At 38.4% G+C, this 23,637-nt stretch overlaps 1 long non-coding RNA gene, 2 other non-coding genes and 1 pseudogene across 3 annotated transcripts; 1 reads left to right on the forward strand and 3 right to left on the reverse strand.

Moving 5' to 3' along the window:
- Window positions 1-212: 212 nt before the first annotated feature.
- Window positions 213-1,784, reverse strand: LOC130958081 (uncharacterized). The gene is made up of 3 exons (XR_009077325.1): window positions 1,213-1,784; window positions 783-859; window positions 213-641 (listed from the first exon to the last, which is right to left on the reverse strand). It is a non-coding gene; the product is annotated as an uncharacterized LOC130958081 (long non-coding RNA).
- Window positions 1,785-6,088: 4,304 nt separating this feature from the next.
- Window positions 6,089-6,196, reverse strand: LOC130959107 (small nucleolar RNA R71). Its single transcript, XR_009078202.1, has one exon. It is a non-coding gene; the product is annotated as a small nucleolar RNA R71 (small nucleolar RNA).
- Window positions 6,197-14,849: 8,653 nt separating this feature from the next.
- LOC130957421 (photosystem II protein D1-like) lies at window positions 14,850-15,984 on the forward strand (annotated as a pseudogene).
- Window positions 15,985-22,961: 6,977 nt separating this feature from the next.
- LOC130959510 (small nucleolar RNA R71) lies at window positions 22,962-23,069 on the reverse strand. The gene has a single exon (XR_009078585.1). It is a non-coding gene; the product is annotated as a small nucleolar RNA R71 (small nucleolar RNA).
- Window positions 23,070-23,637: the final 568 nt, after the last annotated feature.

Genomic DNA, 23,637 nt, shown 5'->3' on the forward strand with positions numbered 1-23,637 from the left:
ATTTTGATGCTATTAGGTTGACCAATTTTTACATTTTTTACTATTACAAAATATTTAATGAAAAATTAAAGGGTGGACTAATAGGACCCAACCAAAGGGGATGAAACATAAAGGAATTTCAGGTGTTTTAAAAAATGGTCTCTGGGATCTTTTAATAGTTATTTGCTAAATTAGTTTGCATATTGTTCACTAGTAGGAGGTAACAAGCATGCACAAGGGGAATGCAGCCAAAAGATAAAAAAGACTATCCTCTGTCCCTCAAGTAAAAGAAAGTAGAAATAACTCAGAGCACTGTTACACCATCGCACATGATAAAGAGAAATATGAGGGGTATGAAAAACAAATTATGATTTTAAAAGTACAACGATACAGCTACAACCATGATAGAAATATCAAAAGTTCATTTATTATCCTACAATGGGCAAAGATAAAATAGAGCGGCGGTAAGCAATAATTGTTTAGACAGCTACATAAGCCCATGTATCACTCATAGTCTCATACAAAATAGAGTCCTCAAAATTCTTGATAAATAAAGGGTTGCTACTTTCAGAGTCAACATCAGCAAATCCGTCATCATGCAGGGCTGCCAGAAGAGTGTCACGGAACTCCAATACCCTCAAGAATCCATGGAGACTCACCTACTAAAGGGAGGAATTATAACATCAATAATGGTTTTAAATTATCCTATAGATCTAAGAATGGTCGATATAAGATTTAGAAATAGTTTAGCCATATAAAAAGGTATTGTTTTGAACTCAGAACCTAATGAATTAAGAACATACCATTGACTCCAGACAACCACTCTTTAGCATTTATATGATGAAATAATTCCTTCAGTTGCTATTGTCCTTACCTGCCACTTAACCCACCAAGCTTCATGTGAATCAAATTGAATTCTATGACATATATTAACATCTAATCTCATTTACACTAATAACTGCTAAGTGGATAACCAGTTTTCAAAGGCATCCAATATCATGCTAAGTCTATTGGGAAATTTGAAGGCACCACTACAACTACCTATCACACTACAACTGCCAACAGAACTCAGATCATTACAAGAATAATTTGGCTCTCAATTCTTTCAAAATAACGTGTTGTGACATGGGGAGGTTTCGTCCATGTTTCACAATATTGGTTGGTACCATTAATAATAGAATCATACATGCATTTTTCACCCATTTTATTTTGTGGGTAAGCAATAACATCTACCTTTTGGGCTGTCGGAACCACTTTGGATCTTTCATACTCACTTTTATTTATAACAGCCCTCATCTTTTTGGGATAAGCATCAACAGCAGAATTACCATATGGAGACAGTCTCTTCATTCCTGTAGATGAAGCTGCAAAAGGCTTGTAGAGAGCACTAGTATTTGTACTCGAGAAAAAATCACTTCTATCTTGCTGACTTTTTCTGGTACTAGGTTGTTGAACTTCATGCATCACCTTATAACTGTTTGAAATCAAATTACAGCTAGACTTCCCACCTCCCGAATTACCAAGATCTTAGAACAAGCATAAAAGAAAACACAATAAAAAAAGCCTTCGGGCAAATATGCAACATAGTATACCACTAGTTTAAGGCAAAAAATGGAAATAAAACACAATAAAAAAGCCTTCGGGCAAATATGCAACACAGATTTTTCGACCGATACAGAACTTGTTCCCAATTGGAGGCTCCATTAAAGGTCATCCTCTTTTGACCAAAATCCTAAAAAGGTTTGAGAAAATTGAGCAGAAAAACGAAATGGAGTCGTTGTTAAAGAAGGCAGAGGACAGTGAGTAGAGAAAGAAGCAGAGAGACATCGCAAAGAAGAAGAAGGCAGACCGAAAGGAAGAAACCATCGTTTCATAGTTTGAGGGAGAAGACAGAGGAAGTGGGTGGAGGGAAGAGGCAGGGGCGCATAGCTGCAGCAAGTAAAGGTTTGGTTATGAACTTTTATACTGGGCCATTTTAAAATATCAAAAGAGTTGATATCTTTAAGTGTAATTTTTAATAAATTAATAATAATTTAAATATAAACCATTAGATCATTTGTCAATCTAATCTAATGCTTAAAATTGAATGGTGCATCAGATAAGCTCATAAGAGGTGGGCTGATTTTAGACAGACCCTCTCCTATAGTGCTTTGATGAGCGGATAATTTGTATGCTTTTTGGCATTGTTTTTAGTATGTTTTTAGTATCTTTTAGTTAGTTTTTATTATATTTTTATTAGTTTTTAATTAAAATTCACTTTTCTGGACTTTACTATGAGTTTGTGTGTTTTTCTGTGATTTCAGGTATTTTCTGGCTGAAATTGAGGGACCTGAGCAAAAATCTGATTCAGAGACCAAAAAGGACTGCAGATGCTGTTGGATTCTGACCTCCCTGCACTCGAAGTGGATTTTCTGGAGCTACAGAAGCCCAATTGGCGCGCTCTCAACGGCGTTGGAAAGTAGACATCCTGGGCTTTCCAGCAATATATAATAGTCCATACTTTGCCCAAGATTTGATGGCCCAAACCGGCGTTCAAAGTCACCTCAAGAAATTCCAGCGTTAAACGCCGGAACTGGCACCTAATTGGGAGTTAAACGCCCAAACTGGTACTAAAGCTGGCGTTTAACTCCAAGAAGAGTCTCTACACGAAAATGCTTCATTGCTCAGCCCAAGCACACACCAAGTGGGCCCGGAATTGGATTTTTATGTCATTTACTCATCTTTGTACACCTTAGGCTACTAGTTATCTATAAGTAGGACCTTTTACTATTGTATCTAAAAGACTTTGGTAGCTATCTTTGTTTTATGCTATCTTAGATCATTGGGAGGCTGGCCATTCGGCCATGCCTAGACCTTGTTCTTATGTATTTTCAACGGTGGAGTTTCTACACACCATAGATTAAGGTGTGGAGCTCTGCTGTACCTCGAGTATTAATGCAATTACTATTGTTCTTCCATTCAATTCCACTTGTTCTTTGTCCAAGATATCACTTGTTCTTCAACTTGATGAAGGTGATGATTGACGCCCATCACCATTCTCACCCATGAACAAAGTGACTGACAACCACTCTTGTTCTACAAGCATCTGAGGCTTAGTGAATATCTCTTGGATTCCTGATAACACGATGCATGGTTGATCGCCTGACAACCGAGTGCTCGCCTGACAAACGAGCCAGCCATTCCGTGAGATCAGAGTCTTCGTGGTATAGGCAAGAACTGATGGCGGCATTCAAGAGAATCCGGAAGGTCTAACCTTGTCTGTGGTATTCTGAGTAGGATTCAATGATTGAATGACTGTGACGTGCTTCAAACTCCTAGCAGGCTAGGGCGTTAGTGATAGACGCAAAAGTATCAATGGATATTATTCCGGCCTGAACGAGAACCGACAGATGATTAGCCTATGCTGTGACAGAGCATCAGGGACGTATTTTCACTGAGAGGATGGGAGGTAGCTGCTGACAACAGTGAAACCCTACACAAGCTTGCCATGGAAAGGAGTAAGAAGGATTGGATGAAGGCAGTAGGAAAGCAGAGAGACGGAAGGGAAGGCATCTTCATGCGCTTATCTGAAGTTCCTACCAATGAATTACATAAGTATCACTATCCTTATCTTTTATGTTATTTTCGTTCATCATCATATACATTTGAGTTTGCCTGACTAAGATTTACAAGATGACCATAGCTTGCTTCAATGCTAACAATCTCCGTGGGATCGACCCTTACTCACGTAAGGTATTACTTGGACGACCCAGTGCACTTGCTGGTTAGTTGTGCGAAGTTGTGTAATGCCATGGAATTGAACCACCAAGTTTTTGGAGTTCATGACCAGGGATTATGAGAGTTGTGAAAAGTATTGTTCACAATTTCGCGCACCAAGTTTTTGGCGCCGTTGCCGGGGATTGTTCAAGTTTTGAGCAAGCTTTTGGTAACAATGCCTGGGATTGTTCAGTTTGGACAACTGACGGTTCATCTTGTTGCTTAGATTAGGTATTTATTTTTTTTTCGAAATTCTTGAAGATGAATTCTAGAGTTTCATGATGATTTGTTGAAATCTGGCTGGCTGAGAAGCCATGTCTAATCTGATTGGACCGAGGTTTCAACTTATCACCACAAGAGCTTGTTGATTTTCATCAATTTTGCTTTTGGGGCAGTGATCTACTGAGGCTTGGCTGGCCATTGGCCATGTCTAGTGTTTTGGACCGAAGCTTTCTTTGAAGGCTTGGCTGGCTGTGAAGCCATGTCTAATTCCTGGACCGGAGTCTTAGACTAGCATTGCACTGATTCCTGGAATTCTCATTAAGAATTTTGATATCTTTTTCCACTTAATTTTCGAAAAACACAAAAAAAAAAATTATAAAATCATAAAATCCAAAAATATTTCTTGTTTGAGTCTAGAGTCTCATCCTAAGTTTGGTGTCAATTGCATGCATTCATTCATGTGTCTTATGGATCCTCAAGTAATTCTTGATGATTTTTGTGTTCTAATCTCTAAATTCTATTGACTTGAAGTATTTTGTGTGTCTCATATGCATTCTCACATTGTTAGTGTCAGTAGTATACAAACTGCTAAGTTTGGTGTCTTGCATGCATTGTTATTTGATTCTTATTGCATTTTGATTATTAAAAAAAAATCCAAAAATATTTTTAATTTGTGTCTTTTCAAGTCAATGATACCAAGAATTGAAGATCCAGAACATACTGCAGAGGAATTACACAGAAAAAGCTGAGCATTCAAAAATGCCCAGTGAAGAAGGCAGACTGGCGTTTAAACGCCAGCCAGGGTACCTGGTTGGGCGTTTAACGCCCAAAGAGGTAGCATTTTGGGCGTTAAACGCCAGAATGTATACCATTCTGGGCGTTTAACGCCAGGATGGTGCTAGGGGGAAGATTTTGTTTTCAAAATCAATTTTTTTCAAGTTTTCAAAGTTTTTTAAAATCAAATCTTTTTCAAATCATATCTTTTCAATCAAATGTTTTCAAAATCAATTTCTTTCCTTTTTCAAAGATACTTCCTAACAATTAATGATTTGATTGAACATCTCAAATTTGTTGCCTTTTCTGTTGAGAAAGGTTTAATGTTTGAATCATATCTTTTCTTGTTAGGCAAGTCACTAGTTTTCAAAATCAAATCTTTTAAAATTGTTTTCAAAACATATCTTTTAAAATTGTTTTCAAATCATATCTTCTCAATCACATCTTTTTAAAACCATAACTTTTAAATCAAATCTTTTTAACCACATCTTTTTCAAAATAGTTTTCAATCAAATCTTTCTAATTTCTAATTTCAAAATCTTTTTCAAAAATCACTTGATTTCTTTTCCACTTTCAATTTTCGAAAATTATCAACATCTTTTTAATTGAATTTTCGAAAATTCTCTTCCCTCCTTCCCACATCCTTCTATTTATGGAGTACTACTCCTTCTTAATGCACAATTTGAACTCTATCTAATCAAGTTCGAATTCTTCTACCTTTTCTTCTTCTATTTTTCTTTTCCTCTGACACTTCAAGGAATCTCTATACTGTGACATAGAGGATTCCATATTTTCTTGTTCTCTTCTCTTTCATATGAGCAGGAGCAGAGACAAAGGCATTCTTGTTGAAGCTGATCCTGAACCTGAAAGGACCTTGAAGAGAAAGCTAAGAGAAGCCAAAGCACAACTCTCTTTAGAGGACCTGACCGAATTCTTCAAAAAGAAAGAAGACATGGCAGCCGAAAATAACAACAATGCCAACAATGCAAGGAAGGTGCTGGGTGACTTTACTGCACCTACTCCCGACTTCTATGGGAGAAGCATCTCTATCCCTGCCATTGGAGCAAACAACTTTGAGCTTAAGCCTCAATTAGTTTCTCTAATGCAACAGAATTGCAAGTTCCATGGACTTCCAATGGAAGATCCTCATCAGTTCTTAGCTGAATTCTTGCAAATCTGTGACACAGTCAAGACTAATGGGGTTAACCCTGAGGTCTACAGACTGATGCTATTCCCTTTTGCTGTAAGAGACAGAGCTAGAATATGGTTGGATTCTCAACCTAAAGAAAGCCTGGACTCTTGGGAAAAGCTAGTCAATGCCTTCTTGGCAAAGTTCTTTCCACCTCAAAGATGGAGTAAGCTTAGAGTGGAAGTCCAAACCTTCAGACAGAAGGATGGAGAATCCCTCTATGAAGCTTGGGAAAGATACAAACAATTAATCAGAAGATGTCCCTCAGACATGCTTTCTGAATGGAGCATCATAGGTATTTTCTATGATGGTCTCTCTGAACTATCCAAGATGTCTTTGGATAGCTCTGCTGGAGGATCTCTTCATTTGAAGAAGACGCCTGCAGAGGCTCAAGAGCTAATTGAAATGGTTGCAAATAACCAATTCATGTACACTTCTGAAAGGAATCCTGTGAACAATGGGACTAGTCAGAAGAAAGGAGTTCTTGAGATTGACACTCTGAATGCCATTTTGGCTCAGAATAAAATATTGACTCAACAAGTCAATTTAATTTCTCAAAGTCTGTCTGGAATGCAAAATGCACCAAACAGTACTAAGGATGCTTCATCTGAGGAAGAAGCTTATGATCCTGAGAACCCTTCAATGGAAGAGGTGAATTACCTAGGAGAATCCTATGGAAACACCTACAACTCTTCATGGAGAAATCACCCAAATTTCTCATGGAAGAATCAAGAGAAACCTCAACAAGGTTTCAACAACAATCATGGTGGAAGAAACAGGTTTAGCAATGGCAAGCCTTTTCCATCATCTTCTCAGCAACAGACAGAGAGTTCTAAGCAGAGTACTTCTGACTTAGCAACAATGGTCTCTGATCTAATAAAGACCACTCAAAGTTTCATGACTGAAACAAGGTCCTCCATTAGGAATTTGGAAGGACAAGTGGGTCAGCTGAGTAAGAAAGTTACTGAACTCCCTCCTAGTACTCTCCCAAGTAATACAGAAGAAAATCCAAAAGGAGAGTGCAAAGCCATCAACATGGCCGAATATGGAGAGGAAAGAGAGGAGGTGGACGCCACTAAGGAAGACCCCAATGGGCGTGCACCAATCTCCTCTGAGTTCCCCAATGAGGAACCATGGGAATCTGAGGCTCAAAATGAGACCATAGAGATTCCATTGGACTTACTTCTGCCATTCATGAGCTCTGATGAGTATTCTTCCTCTGAAGAGGATGAGTATGTCACTGAAGAGCAAGTTGCTAGATACCTTGGGGCAATCATGAAGCTAAATGACAAGTTATTTGGAAATGAGACTTGGGAAGATGAACTTCCCTTGCTCACCAAAGAACTGGATGACTTGTCTAGGCAAAAACTGCCTCAAAAGAGGCAAGATCCTGGGAAGTTTTCTATACCTTGTACCATAGGCACCATGACCTTCAAGAAGGCCTTGTGTGACTTAGGGTCAAGTGTAAACCTCATGCCCCTCTCTGTAATGGAGAAATTAGGGATCTTTGAGGTGCAAGCTGCAAAAATCTCACTAGAGATGGCAGACAACTCAAGAAAACAAGCTCATGGACTTGTAGAGAATGTTTTGGTGAAGATTGAAGACCATTACATCCCTACTGATTTCATAGTCCTAGAGACTGGGAAATGCATGGATGAATCCATCATCCTTGGCAGACCTTTCCTAGCCACAGCAAAAGCTGTGATTGATGTTGATAGAGGAGAGTTGATCATTCAAGTGAATGAAGGATCCTTGGTGTTTAAGGCCCAAGGACATCCCTCTGGCATCATGGAGAGGAAGCATGAAGAGCTTCTCTCAAAACAGAGCCAAGCAGAGCCCCCACAGTCAAACTCTAAGTTTGGTGTTGGGAGGCCACAACCAAACTCTAAGTTTGGTGTTAAACCCCCACATTCAAACTCTAAGTTTGGTGTTGGGAGGTTCCAACACGGTTCTGAGTATTTCTGAGGCTCCATGAGAGTCCTCTGTCAAGCTAATGACATTAAAGAAGCGCTTGTTGGGAGGCAACCCAATGTTTTATAGTTAACTATTTTCTTTTGTTATTTTATCTTTTTTGTAGGTTGATGATCATAAGAGGTCACAAAAACAATGAAAAAAGCAAAAACAGAATGAAAAACAGGAAGAAAAACAGCACACCCTGGAGGAGAAGAAGCTGGCGTTCAAACGCCAGTAATGCTAGCTGTTGGGCGTTTAACGCCCAGTCTGGCACCATTCTGGGCGTTTAACGCCAGAAAGGGGCACCAGACTGGCGTTAAACGCCAGTAAAGGGCAAAAACCTGGCGTTAAACGCCAGGAATGGGCACCAGCCCGGCGTTTAACGCCAGAAATGGCTCAAAACGTGAATTTTGATGCCATTTGGTGCAGGGATGACTTTTCCTTGACACCATAGGATCTGTGGACCCCACAGGACCCCACCATCACTCTCTCTCTTCTTCCCCCATTCACCAATCACCTCAATACCTCTTCCCCAAAAACCCTTCACCTATCAAATCCCATCTTTCTCTTCACCACTCACATCCATCCTTCATAAATCCCCACCAACCTCACCCTTCAAATTCAAACCACTTTCCCTCCCAACCCCACCCATTATGGCCGAACCATTACCCCCCTCTCTCCTATATATACCCTTCTTCAAACCTTCATTTTCACACAACCTAAACACCACTTCTCCCCCTCTTTGGCCGAACACACCACCATCTCCCTCTTTTTTCATTTCTTCTTCTTCTACTCTTTTCTTTCTTCTTTTGCTCGAGGACGAGCAAACATTTTAAGTTTGGTGTGGTAAAAGCGTTGCTTTTTCGTTTTCCATAACCATTTATGGCATCCAAGGCCGGAGAAACCTCTAGAAAGAGGAAAGGGAAGGCAAAAGCTTCCACCTCCGAGTCATGGGAGATGGATAGATTCCTCTCAAGGGTGCATCAAGACCACTTCTATGAAGTTGTGGCCTTGAAGAAGGTGATCCCCGAGGTTCCCTTTTCACTCAAAAAGAGTGAATATCCGGAGATCCGCCATGAGATCCGAAGAAGAGGTTGGGAAGTACTCACCAACCCCATTCAACAAGTCGGAATCTTGATGGTTCAAGAGTTCTATGCCAATGCATGGATCATAAAGAACCATGACCAAAGTGTGAACCCGAATCCAAAGAATTATCTCACTATGGTTCGGGGGAAATACTTGGATTTTAGTCCGGAGAGTGTGAGGGTGGCGTTCAACTTGCCTATGATGCAAGGAGATGAACATCCTTACACAAGAAGGGTCAATTTTGATCAAAGGTTGGACCAAGTCCTCACAGTTATATGTGAAGAGGGCGCACAATGGAAGAGAGATTCAAGAGGCAAGCCGGTTCAATTGAGAAGGCATGACCTCAAGTCCATGGCTAGAGGATGGTTGGAGTTCATTCAACGCTCAATCATTCCCACTAGCAACCGGTCCGAAGTTACTATAGACCGGGCCATCATGATTCATAGCATCATGATTGGAGAAGAAATAGAGGTTCATGAGGTCATAGCCCAAGAACTCTATAAGGTGGCGGACAAGTCCTCTACCTTGGCAAGGTTAGCCTTTCCTCATCTCATTTGTCACCTCTGTTATTCAGTAGGAGTTGACATAGAGGGAGACACCCCCATTGATGAGGATAAGCCCATCACTAAGAAAAGGATGGAGTACACAAGAGACCCCTCTCATCAAGAGATCCCTGAGATGCCTCAAGGGATGCACTTTCCTCCACAAAACTATTGGGAGCAACTAAACACCTCCCTAGGAGAGTTGAGTTCCAACATGGGACAACTAAGGGTGGAGCATCAAGAACACTCCATCATCCTTCATGAAATTAGAGAAGACCAAAGAATCATGAGGGAGGAGCAACAAAGACAAGGAAGAGACATTGAGGAGCTCAAACACTCCATAGGACCTTCAAGAGGAAGGAAGAGCCGCCATCACTAAGGTGGACCCGTTCCTTAATTTCCTTGTTCTTTATTCTTCTGTTTTTTCGAATTTTATGCTTTATGTTTATCCATATTTGTGTCTTGTGATCATTAGTGTCTTAGTGTCTATGCCTTAAAGTTATGAATGTCCTATGAATCCATCACCTTTCTTGAATAAAAACATGCTTAATTGAAAAGGAAAGAATTGCATGAATTCTGAATTTTATAGCAGTTTAATTATTTTGATGTGGTGGCAACACTTTTGTTCTCTGAATGTATGCTTGAACAGTGCATATGTCTTTTGAATTTGTGGTTCATGAATGTTGGCTCTTGAAAGAATGATGAAAAAGGAGACATGTTACTGAGGATCTGAAAAATCATTAAAAATGATTCTTGAAGCAAGAAAAAGCAGTGAATACAAAAAAGGGAGAAAGCAAGCGAAAAAAAAAAACCGAAAAAGAAAAAAAAAAGAAAGAGAAAAAGAAAGAAAAAAGGAAAAGAATAAAGTTGTGATCCAAGGCAATAAGAGTGTGCTTAAGAACCCTGGACACCTCTAATTGGGGACTTTAGCAAAGCTGAGTCACAATCTGAAAAGGTTCACCCAATTATGTGTCTGTGGCATGTATGTATCCGGTGGTAATACTGGAAGGCAGAGTGCTTTGGGCCACAGCCAAGACTCAATAAATAGCTATGTTCAAGAATCATCATACTTTACTAGGAGAGTCATTAACACTATCTGGATTCTAAGTTCCTAAAGAAGCCCATCATTCTGAATTACAAGGGATAGAGTGAGATGCCAAAACTATTCAAGAGACAAAAAGCTAAAAGCCCCACTCATCTAATTAATACTGATCTTCATAGATGTTTTTGGAGTTCATTGCATATTCTCTTCTTTTTATCTTATTTGATCTTCAGTTGCTTGGGGACAAGCAACAATTTAAGTTTGGTGTTGTGATGAGCGGATAATTTGTATGCTTTTTGGCATTGTTTTTAGTATGTTTTTAGTATCTTTTAGTTAGTTTTTATTATATTTTTATTAGTTTTTAATTAAAATTCACTTTTCTGGACTTTACTATGAGTTTGTGTGTTTTTCTGTGATTTCAGGTATTTTCTGGCTGAAATTGAGGGACCTGAGCAAAAATCTGATTCAGAGACCAAAAAGGACTGCAGATGCTGTTGGATTCTGACCTCCCTGCACTCGAAGTGGATTTTCTGGAGCTACAGAAGCCCAATTGGCGCGCTCTCAACGGCGTTGGAAAGTAGACATCCTGGGCTTTCCAGCAATATATAATAGTCCATACTTTGCCCAAGATTTGATGGCCCAAACCGGCGTTCAAAGTCACCTCAAGAAATTCCAGCGCTAAACGCCGGAACTGGCACCTAATTGGGAGTTAAACGCCCAAACTGGCACTAAAGCTGGCGTTTAACTCCAAGAAGAGTCTCTACACGAAAATGCTTCATTGCTCAGCCCAAGCACACACCAAGTGGGCCCGGAATTGGATTTTTATGTCATTTACTCATCTTTGTACACCTTAGGCTACTAGTTATCTATAAGTAGGACCTTTTACTATTGTATCTAAAAGACTTTGGTAGCTATCTTTGTTTTATGCTATCTTAGATCATTGGGAGGCTGGCCATTCGGCCATGCCTAGACCTTGTTCTTATGTATTTTCAACGGTGGAGTTTCTACACACCATAGATTAAGGTGTGGAGCTCTGCTGTACCTCGAGTATTAATGCAATTACTATTGTTCTTCCATTCAATTCCACTTGTTCTTTGTCCAAGATATCACTTGTTCTTCAACTTGATGAAGGTGATGATTGACGCCCATCACCATTCTCACCCATGAACAAAGTGACTGACAACCACTCTTGTTCTACAAGCATCTGAGGCTTAGTGAATATCTCTTGGATTCCTGATAACACGATGCATGGTTGATCGCCTGACAACCGAGTGCTCGCCTGACAAACGAGCCAGCCATTCCGTGAGATCAGAGTCTTCGTGGTATAGGCAAGAACTGATGGCGGCATTCAAGAGAATCCGGAAGGTCTAACCTTGTCTGTGGTATTCTGAGTAGGATTCAATGATTGAATGACTGTGACGTGCTTCAAACTCCTAGCAGGCTAGGGCGTTAGTGATAGACGCAAAAGTATCAATGGATATTATTCCGGCCTGAACGAGAACCGACAGATGATTAGCCTATGCTGTGACAGAGCATCAGGGACGTATTTTCACTGAGAGGATGGGAGGTAGCTGCTGACAACAGTGAAACCCTACACAAGCTTGCCATGGAAAGGAGTAAGAAGGATTGGATGAAGGCAGTAGGAAAGCAGAGAGACGGAAGGGAAGGCATCTTCATGCGCTTATCTGAAGTTCCTACCAATGAATTACATAAGTATCACTATCCTTATCTTTTATGTTATTTTCGTTCATCATCATATACATTTGAGTTTGCCTGACTAAGATTTACAAGATGACCATAGCTTGCTTCAATGCTAACAATCTCCGTGGGATCGACCCTTACTCACGTAAGGTATTACTTGGACGACCCAGTGCACTTGCTGGTTAGTTGTGCGAAGTTGTGTAATGCCATGGAATTGAACCACCAAGTTTTTGGAGTTCATGACCAGGGATTATGAGAGTTGTGAAAAGTATTGTTCACAATTTCGCGCACCATGCTTGCTCCACCGTTTCACCACTCAATTCTGCAGGTTTGAATAGAGTTTTGTTAGATTGGATAAGTCAATATTCTAAACATGTGGTCTTTCAAAAAATTCTATTGTGCATAAACATTTATGTGCTGTACGTGTACACCAGAATTTTTGTATTGTATGTTCTGTTAGTTGGATGTCAATGTTTTAGAAATGTAATCCTTCAAAATATTTTGTATTGTGCACCAAAATTTTTGTTATGCACTAAATTTTGTACTTTGTACTGAAATTTATGTGTTATGCATATTTTATTCATTGGGTGCTGGAGATGTCCTTTTAAAATGTTTGTACTGTGTATAAAACTTATCAAAATTTTTATGTTATGAATCAAAATTTATGTGTTGTAATTTTCTGAACATATATAAAAGAAAAACATGAAGAAGATGTCGATAATGATGATAATGACAGAGGATGACAAGGAAAAGGAAGAAGAAGAAGCAAGAACGACAAGGTGTATATATGTACATTCAAAGAGGCGTTGTGACTTGGTTAAATACTTGGTTTAAAAAAGTTTAGATGCCTAAATTTTTGGATTTATAATTGTTTATTGATTTTAATTTTAATGTTTTGTTTATATAAATCATTGTACATAGTCGTTCAATCATATGTATTTATTTATAACCATACTAGGTACACTAAAATTGATCACCAATATAAAATATATATTAAAATACATATAAAAAATAAGTTAAACATATATGTATTTAGAGCAATGCTATATGTCCAGCAAATATTATTATTTTTTGTCGGTACTTGGTCAACAATAATTTTCAACTATATTTTCAAACATTTTGCACACAAGAAGCATATAATTTACACATGTATTTACTATAATTTGCAGACATTAATTAATACAGTTTGCACTCATGATTTTTAGAATTTACACATTTAATTAGTAAAATTCATTTGTTAAAAATAATTTAGTATTTATGCTAGTCAAATGATGGCTAAAAATACTAAAAATCATTAACTTCTAAGAATTTCTCTATGTATTTATACGTAGAGTAATGCTACACATCCAAGTTTTTTTTATGATCCAAGTCCAACCAAATTAAATAATAAGAATTGGAATAACAGTAGCCATAGCTGATTTTTGCTATGATAGATCGACACCAACTTGATTGGACTTAATTAACAAAAATACTTGGATGTATAGTATTATTCTTATACATAAATATATATGATAACTTATTTTAGTGTGCAAATAACATTTTCTATTCATTTAAATGATTCACACGTTAATTATTGAAAATAATTAGTTTTACTCACATCGAGAATTCGAGATAGGCTCATTTTTTTTTTACATACGGAAATAATTATAGTGTAACTCAATTAAATATAGGTGTATAAAGTATTTACACGGCTATGATGTCAGTGAAAATCACAAGTTGCGTTTTGCTTTTTCACTTTTTTTTCTTTTTTTTTTTGGTTTCTGAAACACATAAAACGCCGGTTGCATTTTTCATTTTTTAACCTTTTCCTTGTTTGTTTTTGAATGTAAACAAAACGCATCTTGCATTTTAAGAGTTCTTTTTTATTTTTTTTCGAAAAATCAAAACGCAGCTTGCGTTTTAAATGTGCAAAAATTTTTTATTGAAAGTTGAAAAATGCGAGTTGCATTTTGTACAGAAAAAAATATTTTAATCCAGAGTCTTGCCTAGAAATAACAAAGCCAATTCATCCGTGATTATACCTCACTTCCACTCCCATTCTTCTTTCTTTCATATCTTTCAAACTTGTGAGTTTTTTGACAATTAATAGTGTCCAAAAAGTTAGGTTAGGTGAAGTTAAAGTTATGGAAGGTATTGCAAATTTGCGAGTATATTATAACGGTGAGATTATACCAAACACATACGAAGGAGTGACTTTTGTTTGTGAATGTCTATTTTCGTTTACTATACAGCTCTTTTTATCATTTCTTCGCATGTACCTGCAGTAGCGTTCAAGTAATGCTCTTTGATTTGACCAGTTTTGGCCTGGAATTTAAAAATTGCTTCGGCAAAAAATAAGAAACGGTCTCTCCAACGGATAAATGGTTGAGAATTCACATTTTCATCATCTTTGGTAAAATCAAGTCCACCGCGAAGACATTCATAAACTGCTACCGTAATTCTTCGCAGATAACCCCAAATTTGGTTTAATAGTACATCCCAATAGGGAGCGACCATATTTGTTTAATTTATCTCTTTCAACTTGGATGCCATGAGGCGGACCTTGGAAATTTTTAATGTAAGAGATAGGGATTCGCAAATCTTCCAGACACATGGCACCAATTTTACCATGACTGCAATTTTAGAGAGACGCGAGAGCGAAAGCCTATGGGCTCGCTTCTGTAACTGGATAGCTAGCACAGAAAACCGTCTTTACATTGGATGGTTTGGTGTTTTCATGATCCCTACTTTATTAACCGCAACTTCTGTATTTATTATTGCTTTCATTGTTTCCCCTCCAGTAGATATTGATGGTATTTGTGAGCCTGTTTCTGGATCTCTACTTTATGGAAACAATATTATTTCGGGTGCCATTATTCCTACTTCGGCGACTATAGGTTTGCACTTTTACCCAATATGGGAAGCGGCATCTATTGATGAATGGTTATACAATGGCGGTCCTTATGAACTAATTGTTCTACACTTCTTACTTGGTGTAGCTTGTTACATGCGTGTGAGTGGGAACCTAGTTTTCGTCTGGGTTTACGCCCTTGAATTGCTGTTGCATATTCAGCTCTTGTTGCAGTGGCTACTACTGTTTTCTTGATCTATCCAATTGGTCAAGGAAGCTTTTCGGATGGTATGCCTCTAGGAATTTCTGGTACTTTCAATTTTATGATTGTATTTCAGGCTGAACACAATATTCTTATGCATCCATTTCATATGTTAGGCATAGCTGGTGTATTCGGCGGCTCCCTATTCAGTGCAATGCACGGTTCCTTGGTAACTTCTAGTTTGATTAGGAAAACCACAGAAAATGAATCTGCTAATGAAGGTTACAGATTCGGTCAAGAGGAAGAAATTTCATGCATCATGAGTTTTGTAGAGTTGCAAAATAGTCTTTGTGAGAACATACAAAGTCATATTTCAAAGAGGGTGAGCAACATTTTATACAAGAATCCTGTACAAGTATTTGGTGGATTGATACAATTTCAAATAATGTCCATCACGGATGACACATGTAGGCAGTAGATGTTCTATATTTATCAACAAATCCGATTCACGTGCCGACGATAGTGTTGTACGTTGAGTTTGAACATCATACAAGGCTGGACGCAGTTGGCGAGGATATGAATGTTGATGAGTTCGGGGATATAGATTGGGAAGAAGATAACAACGATAGTGAAGAGGAGTTCGAAGCCAACTACGAAGTCGATGATGCAAACGATGATGAAGACGATACAGGCAATCTGGTGGTGTAAAATGAAGCAGACGCACTAGTAAACCAGCACCTTTTTTATGTTCTATCTATTATGCAAACTTTAGATCTCGCAGCCATGCATGCTCCAAAATTTTCTGAGTATGTGAATGTGGGTATGTTATGTTTATTAATTAAAGTTACTGCTTCCATTTATTTTATTTTCCTTGACCGACTAATGGTAGTTCGCATGTCGTAGATGAAGGCAATGTCTCAGCGGAAGATGGTAAATTTAGTGTCGGAATGAAATTTGGTTCTAGTGAATTGGTGATCTCTACAATTAAGACCTATGCTATCTCTAGAGGAGCTGGCTACACTGTATATGAGTTTGAGCCGCAAATATTCTATGCAAAATGCAAGGGGTATGTGATGAGCGGATAATTTATACGCTTTTTGGCATTGTTTTTAGTATGTTTTTAGTATCTTTTAGTTAGTTTTTAGTATATTTTTATTAGTTTTTAGTTAAAATTCACTTTTCTGGACTTTACTATGAGTTCGTGTGTTTTTCTGTGATTTCAGGTATTTTCTGACTGAAATTGAAGGTTCTGAGCAAAAATCTGATTCAGAGACTGAAAAGGACTGCAGATGCTGTTGGATTCTGACCTCCCTGCACTCGAAGTAGATTTTCTGGAGCTACAGAAGCCCAATTGGCGCGCTCTCAACGGCGTTGGAAAGTAGACATCCTGGGCTTTCCAGCAACATATGATAGTCCATACTTTGCCCAAGATTTGATGGCCCAAATCGGCGTAGCAATTCGGCCTCAGAAATTCCAGCGTTAAACGCCGGAACTGGCATAAAACTTGGAGTTAAACGCCCAAACTGGCATGGAAGCTGGCGTTTAACTCCAAAAAAGGTCTCTACACGAAAATTCTTCATTGCTCAGCCCAAGCACACACCAAGTGGGCCCGGAAGTGGATTTTTCTGTCATTTACTCATTTCTGTAAACCTTAGGATACTAGTTTACTATTAATAGGACCTTTTGACATTGTTCCTGTATCTCATGACATTTTTTTACACGTTTCTTTGTGTACATTCCACGGCATGAGTCTCTAAACCCCATGGTTGGGGGTGAGGAGCTCTACTGTGTCTTGATGGATTAATGCAATTACTACTGTTTCTTATTCAATCATGCTTGCTTCGATTCTAAGATATCACTTGTTCTTAACCCGGATGAATGTGATGATCCGTGACACTCATCATCATTCTCAACTATGAACATGTGCCTGACAACCACCTCTGTTCTATTTTAGATTGAGTAGATATCTCTTGGATTCCTTAACCAGAATCTTCGTGGTATAAGCTAGAACTGATGGCGGCATTCAAGAGAATCCGGAAGGTCTAAACCTTGTCTGTGGTATTCTGAGTAGGATTCAATGACTGAATGACTGTGACGTGCTTCAAACTCCTGAAGGCGGGGCGTTAGTGACAGACGCAAAAGAATCACTGGATTCTATTCCGGCCTGATTGAGAACCGACAGATGGATAGCCGTGCCGTGACAGGGTGCGTTGAACATTTCCAATGAGAGGATGGGAGGTAGCCACTGACAACGGTGAAACCCTACATACAGCTTGCCATGGAAGGAGCCTTGCGTGTTTGATGAAGAAGACAGTAGGAAAGCAGAGATTCAGAAGATGGAGCATCTCCAAAACCTCAACCTATTCTCCATTACTGCATAACAAGTACTTATTTCATGTTCTTTTGCTTTTTACAATCAATCCTGATAATTTCTGATATCCTGACTAAGATTTACAAGATAACCATAGCTTGCTTCAAGCCGACAATCTCCGTGGGATCGACCCTTGCTCACGCAAGGTATTACTTGGACGACCCAGTGCACTTGCTGGTTAGTTGTGCGGGATTGCAAAAGTGTGATTGCAATTTCGTGCACCAAGTTTTTGGCGCCGTTGCCGGGGATTCTTCGAGTTTGGACGACTGATGGCTTATCTTGTTGCTTAGATTAGGACTGTTTATTTTTGTTGGTTTAGAGTCTTTTAGTTGAGTCTAGTTTCATATTTTAAGTTTGGTGTCTTTTGCATGCTTTTATTTTTCTCTTAATTTTCGTTTTTGCATGTTCTTAGTCCCTTTTTGATTCATAAAAATTCTAAGTTTGGTGTCCTCTTTGTGTTTTTCCTTTAAAATTTTCGAAAATTAGTGTTTGATTTTCTAAAAATTTTAAGTTTGGTGTCTTTTTGTGTTTTTCTCTTTCCTCTTTTCAAAAATCAAATCTTTTTCATAAAAATTTTTCAATCATATCTTTTTAATTGCTGTTTTCAAAATCTTTTTAATTACTTAATTGATTCAGTTCTCAAATTGCTTTGATCTTATTTTCTTTTTGATTTTCGAATTTTTATTTTAATTTTCTTTTGTTTTATTTTATAATTTTTTTTGTTAATTCAAAAAAAAAAAAAACAAAATTTATCTATTTGCAATCATTATCATTTCCCTTTTGTCCATTATGGACATAAGTGGGATTGATCAGTCCAAAAGGACTCTGGGGTCATATGCTAACCCCATTACAGCTGCATATGGGAGTAGCATCTGTACACCTCCCATCAAAGCAAGCAGCTTTGAGCTAAATCCTCAACTCATTATCATAGTGCAGCAAAATTGCCAGTATTCCGGTCTTTCACAGGAAGAACCTACTGAGTTTCTGGCACAATTTTTACAAATTGCTGACACAGTACATGATAAAGAGGTAGATCAGGATGTCTACAGACTATTACTGTTTCCATTTGCTGTAAAGGATCAAGCTAAAAGGTGGTTGAATAACCAACCTACAGCAAGCATAAAGACATGGGAACAGTTATCAGACAAATTCCTGAATCATTTTTACCCTCCAAAAAGGATGACACAGTTAAGGCTGGACATCCAAGGCTTTAAACAAGAGGATAATGAATCCCTTTATAATGCATGGGAGAGGTATAGAGGTATGCTAAGGAAATGTCCCTCTGAAATGTTTTCAGAGTGGGTACAGTTAGACATTTTCTACTATGGGCTTACAGAAAAAGCTCAGATGTCTTTAGACCACTCAGCTGGTGGATTGATGAGCGGATAATTTGTATACTTTTTGGCATTGTTTTTAGTATGTTTTTGATATGATATAGTTAGTTTTTAGTATATTTTTATTAGTTTTTAATTAAAATTCACTTTTCTGGACTTTACTATGAGTTTGTGTGTTTTTCTGTGATTTCAGGTATTTTCTGGCTGAAATTGAGGGATCTGAGCAAAAATCTGATCCAGAGACTCAAAAGGACTGCAGATGCTGTTGGATTCTGACCTCCCTGCACTCGAAGTGGATTTTCTGGAGCTACAGAAGCCCAATTGGCGCGCTCTCAACGGCGTTGGAAAGTAGACATCCTGGGCTTTCCAGCAATATATAATAGTCCATACTTTGCCCAAGATTTGATGGCCCAAACCGGCGTTCAAAGTCACCTCAAGAAATTCCAGCGTTAAACGCCGGAACTGGCACCCAAATGGGAGTTAAACGCCCAAACTGGCACCAAAGCTGGCGTTTAACTCCAAGAAGAGTCTCTACACGAAATTGCTTCATTGCTCAGCCCAAGAACACACCAAGTGGGCCCGGAAGAGGATTTTTATGTCATTTACTCATTTCTGTACACCCTAGGCTACTAGTTTCTTATAAGTAGGACCTTTTACTATTGTATAGAAATCTTTTGATCACTTTTAGATCTCTAGATCATCTTTGGACATCTAGTTCTTAGATCAGATCTTGGTTCTTCTGGTTCCCTCTCTGGGGCCGAAACCAATGATCACTTTTGTTCTTATGTATTTTCAACGGTGGAGTTTCTACACACCATAGATTAAGGTGTGGAGCTCTGCTGTACCTCGAGTATTAATGCAATTACTATTGTTCTTCTATTCAATTCCGCTTGTTCTTTGTCCAAGATATCACTTGTTCTTCAACTTGATGAAGGTGATGATTGACGCCCATCACCATTCTCACCCATGAACAAAGTGACTGACAACCACTCTTGTTCTACAAGCATATGAGGCTTAGTGAATATCTCTTGGATTCTTTAATCAGAGTCTTCGTGGTATAGGCAAGAACTGATGGCAGCATTCAAGAGAATCCGGAAGGTCTAACCTTGTATGTGGTATTCTGAGTAGGATTCAATGACTGAATGACTGTGACGTGCTTCAAACCTGTAACCTACTGGGCGTTAGTGACAGACGCAAAAGAGTTATTCTATTCCGGTAGGGGAGGGAACCAAACCGGTGATTGGCAGCACTGTGACAGAGTGTGTGCATTAGCTTTCACTGCGCGGATGGGAGGTAGCTGCTGACAACAGTGAAACCCTATACGAGCTTGCCATGGAAAGGAGTAAGAAGGATTGGATGAAGGCAGTAGGAAAGCAGAGAGACGGAAGGGAAGGCATCTTCATACACTTATCTGAAGTTCCTACCAATGAGTTACATAAGTATCACTATCTTTATCTTTTATGTTATTTTCGTTCATCACCATATATATCTGAGTTTGCCTGACTAAGATTTACAAGATGACCATAGCTTGCTTCAATACTAACAATCTCCGTGGGATCGACCCTTACTCACGTAAGGTTTATTACTTGGACGACCCAGTGCACTTGCTGGTTAGTTGTGCGAAGTTGTGTAATGCCATGGTATTAAGCGCACCAAGTTTTTGGAGCCATTACCAGGGATTATGAAAGTTGTGAAAAAAGTATAGTTCACAATTTCGCGCACCAAGTTTTTGGCGCCGTTGCCGGGGATTGTTCTAGTTTTGAGCAAGCCTTTGGTAACATCAGTGCCAAGATCCGACAACAACATCAAATTTTTGGTGTTATTGCCCGGGATTGTTCAGGCTGGACAACTGACGGTTCATCTTGTTGCTTAGATTAGGTATTTTTTTTTTCGAAATTCTTGAAGATGAATTCTAGAGTTTCATGATGATTTGTTGAAATCTGGCTGGCTGAGAAGCCATGTCTAATCTGATTGGACCGAGGTTTCAACTTATCACCACAAGAGCTTGTTGATTTCGTATCAATCTTGCTTTTGGAGCAGTGATTTGCTAAGGCTTGGCTGACCTTTGGTCATGTCTAGTGTTTTGGACCGAAGCTTTCTTTGGAAGCTTGGCTGGCTGTGAAGCCATGTCTAATTCCTGGACCGGAGTCTTAGACTAGCATTGCACTGATTCCTGGAATTCTCATTAAGAATTTTGATACCTTCTTTTTCCACTTAATTTTCGAAAAACACAAAAAAATATGCAAAACCATAAAATCCAAAAATATTTCTTGTTTGAGTCTAGAGTCTCATCTTAAGTTTGGTGTCAAATGCATGTTTTTGTCACATTTTTCGAATCCATGCATATATTTCTTGTTTTGATCTTTAACTTCTATTGACTTGAGTGTTCATGTGTCTCATATAGTGTCAGTAGTACACAAACTGCTAAGTTTGGTGTCTTGCATGCATTGTTATTTGATTCTTGTTGCATTTTGATTATTAAAAATCCAAAAATATTTTTAATTTGTGTCTTTTCAAGTCAATGATACAAGGGATTGAAGATTCAGAACACACTGCAGAGGAATTATACAGAAAAAGCTGAGCATTCAAAAATGCCCAGTGAAGAAGGCAGACTGGCGTTTAAACGCCAGCCAGGGTACCTGGTTGGGCGTTTAACGCCCAAAAAGGGTGCATTTTGGGCGTTAAACGCCAGAATGTATACCATTCTGGGCGTTTAACGCCAGGATGGTGCTAGGGGGGAGATTTTGTTTTCAAATCAATTTTTTTTCAAGTTTTCAAAGTTTTTCAAAATCAAATCTTTTTCAAATCATATCCTTTCAATCAAATGTTTTCAAAATCAATTTCTTTCCTTTTTAAAAGATACTTACTAACAATTAATGATTTGATTGAACATTTTTTGCCTTTTCTATTAAGAAAGGTTTTATGTTTGAATCATATCTTTTCTTGTTAGGCAAGTCATTAATTTTCTAAATCATATCTTTTCAAATTGTTTTCAAATCATATCTTTTAAAATTGTTTTCAAATCATATCTTCTCAATCACATCTTTTTAAAACCATAACTTTTCAATCAAATCTTTTTAACCACATCTTTTTCAAATTAGTTTTCAATCAAATCTTTTTAGTTTCTAATTTCAAAATCTTTTTCAAAAATCACTTGAATTCTCTTCCACTATCAATTTTCGAAAATTATCAATCAAATTTTCAAAATGTTTTCAAAATCTTTTAATTGAATTTTCGAAAATCCTCTTCCCTCCTTCTCACATCCTTCTATTTATGGAGTACCACTCCTTCTAAATGCACAATTCGAACCTTATCTAATTAAAGTTCGAATTCTTCTTCCCCTTCTTCTTTCTATTTCTCTTTTTCTCTGACATTTCAAGGAATCTCTATACTGTGACATAGAGGATTCCACATTTTCTTTTTCTCTTCTCTTTCATATGAGCAGGAGCAGAGACAAAGGCATTCTTGTTGAAGCTGATCCTGAACCCGAAAGGACCTTGAAGAGAAAGCTAAGAGAAGCCAAAGCACAACTCTCTTTAGAGGACCTGACCGAATTCTTCAAAGAAGAAGAACCCATGGCAGCCGAAAACAACAACAATGCCAACAATGCAAGGAAGGTGCTGGGTGACTTTACTGCACCTACTCCCGACTTCTATGGGAGAAGCATCTCTATCCCTGCCATTGGAGCAAACACCTTTGAGCTTAAGCCTCAATTAGTTTCTCTAATGCAACAGAATTGCAAGTTCCATGGACTTCCAATGGAAGATCCTCATCAGTTTTTAGCTGAATTCTTGCAAATCTGTGACACAGTCAAGACTAATGGGGTTAACCCTGAGGTCTATAGACTGATGCTATTCCCTTTTGCTGTAAGAGACAGAGCTAGAATATGGTTGGATTCTCAACCTAAAGAAAGCCTGGACTCTTGGGAAAAGCTAGTCAATGCCTTCTTGGCAAAGTTCTTTCCACCACAAAGATGGAGTAAGCTTAGAGTGGAAGTCCAAACCTTCAGACAGAAGGATGGAGAATCCCTCTATGAAGCTTGGGAAAGATACAAACAATTAATCAGAAAATGTCCTTCTGACATGCTTTCTGAATGGAGCATCATAGGTATTTTCTATGATGGTCTCTCTGAACTATCCAAGATGTCCTTGGATAGCTCTGCTGGAGGATCTCTTCATCTGAAGAAGACGCCTGCAGAAGCTCAAGAATTGATTGAAATGGTTGCAAATAACCAATTCATGTACACTTCTGAAAGAAATCCTGTGAACAATGGGACTAGTCAGAAGAAAGGAGTTCTTGAGATTGACACTCTGAATGCCATATTGGCTCAGAACAAGATATTGACTCAACAAGTCAATTTGATTTCTCAAAGTCTGTCTGGAATGCAAAATGCACCAAACAGTACTAAGGATGCTTCATCTGAGGAAGAAGCTTATGATCCTGAGAACCCTTCCATGGAAGAGGTGAATTACCTAAGAGAACCCTATGGAAATACCTACAATTCTTCATGGAGAAATCACCCAAATCTCTCATGGAAGAATCAAGAGAGACCTCAACAAGGTTTCAATAACAATAATGGTGGAAGAAACAGGTTTAGCAATAGCAAGCCTTTTCCATCATCTTCTCAGCAACAGACAGAGAGTTCTAAGCAGAATA

This window comes from Arachis stenosperma, chromosome 10 (assembly GCF_014773155.1).
Source record: "Arachis stenosperma cultivar V10309 chromosome 10, arast.V10309.gnm1.PFL2, whole genome shotgun sequence".
Taxonomy (NCBI): domain Eukaryota; kingdom Viridiplantae; phylum Streptophyta; class Magnoliopsida; order Fabales; family Fabaceae; genus Arachis; species Arachis stenosperma.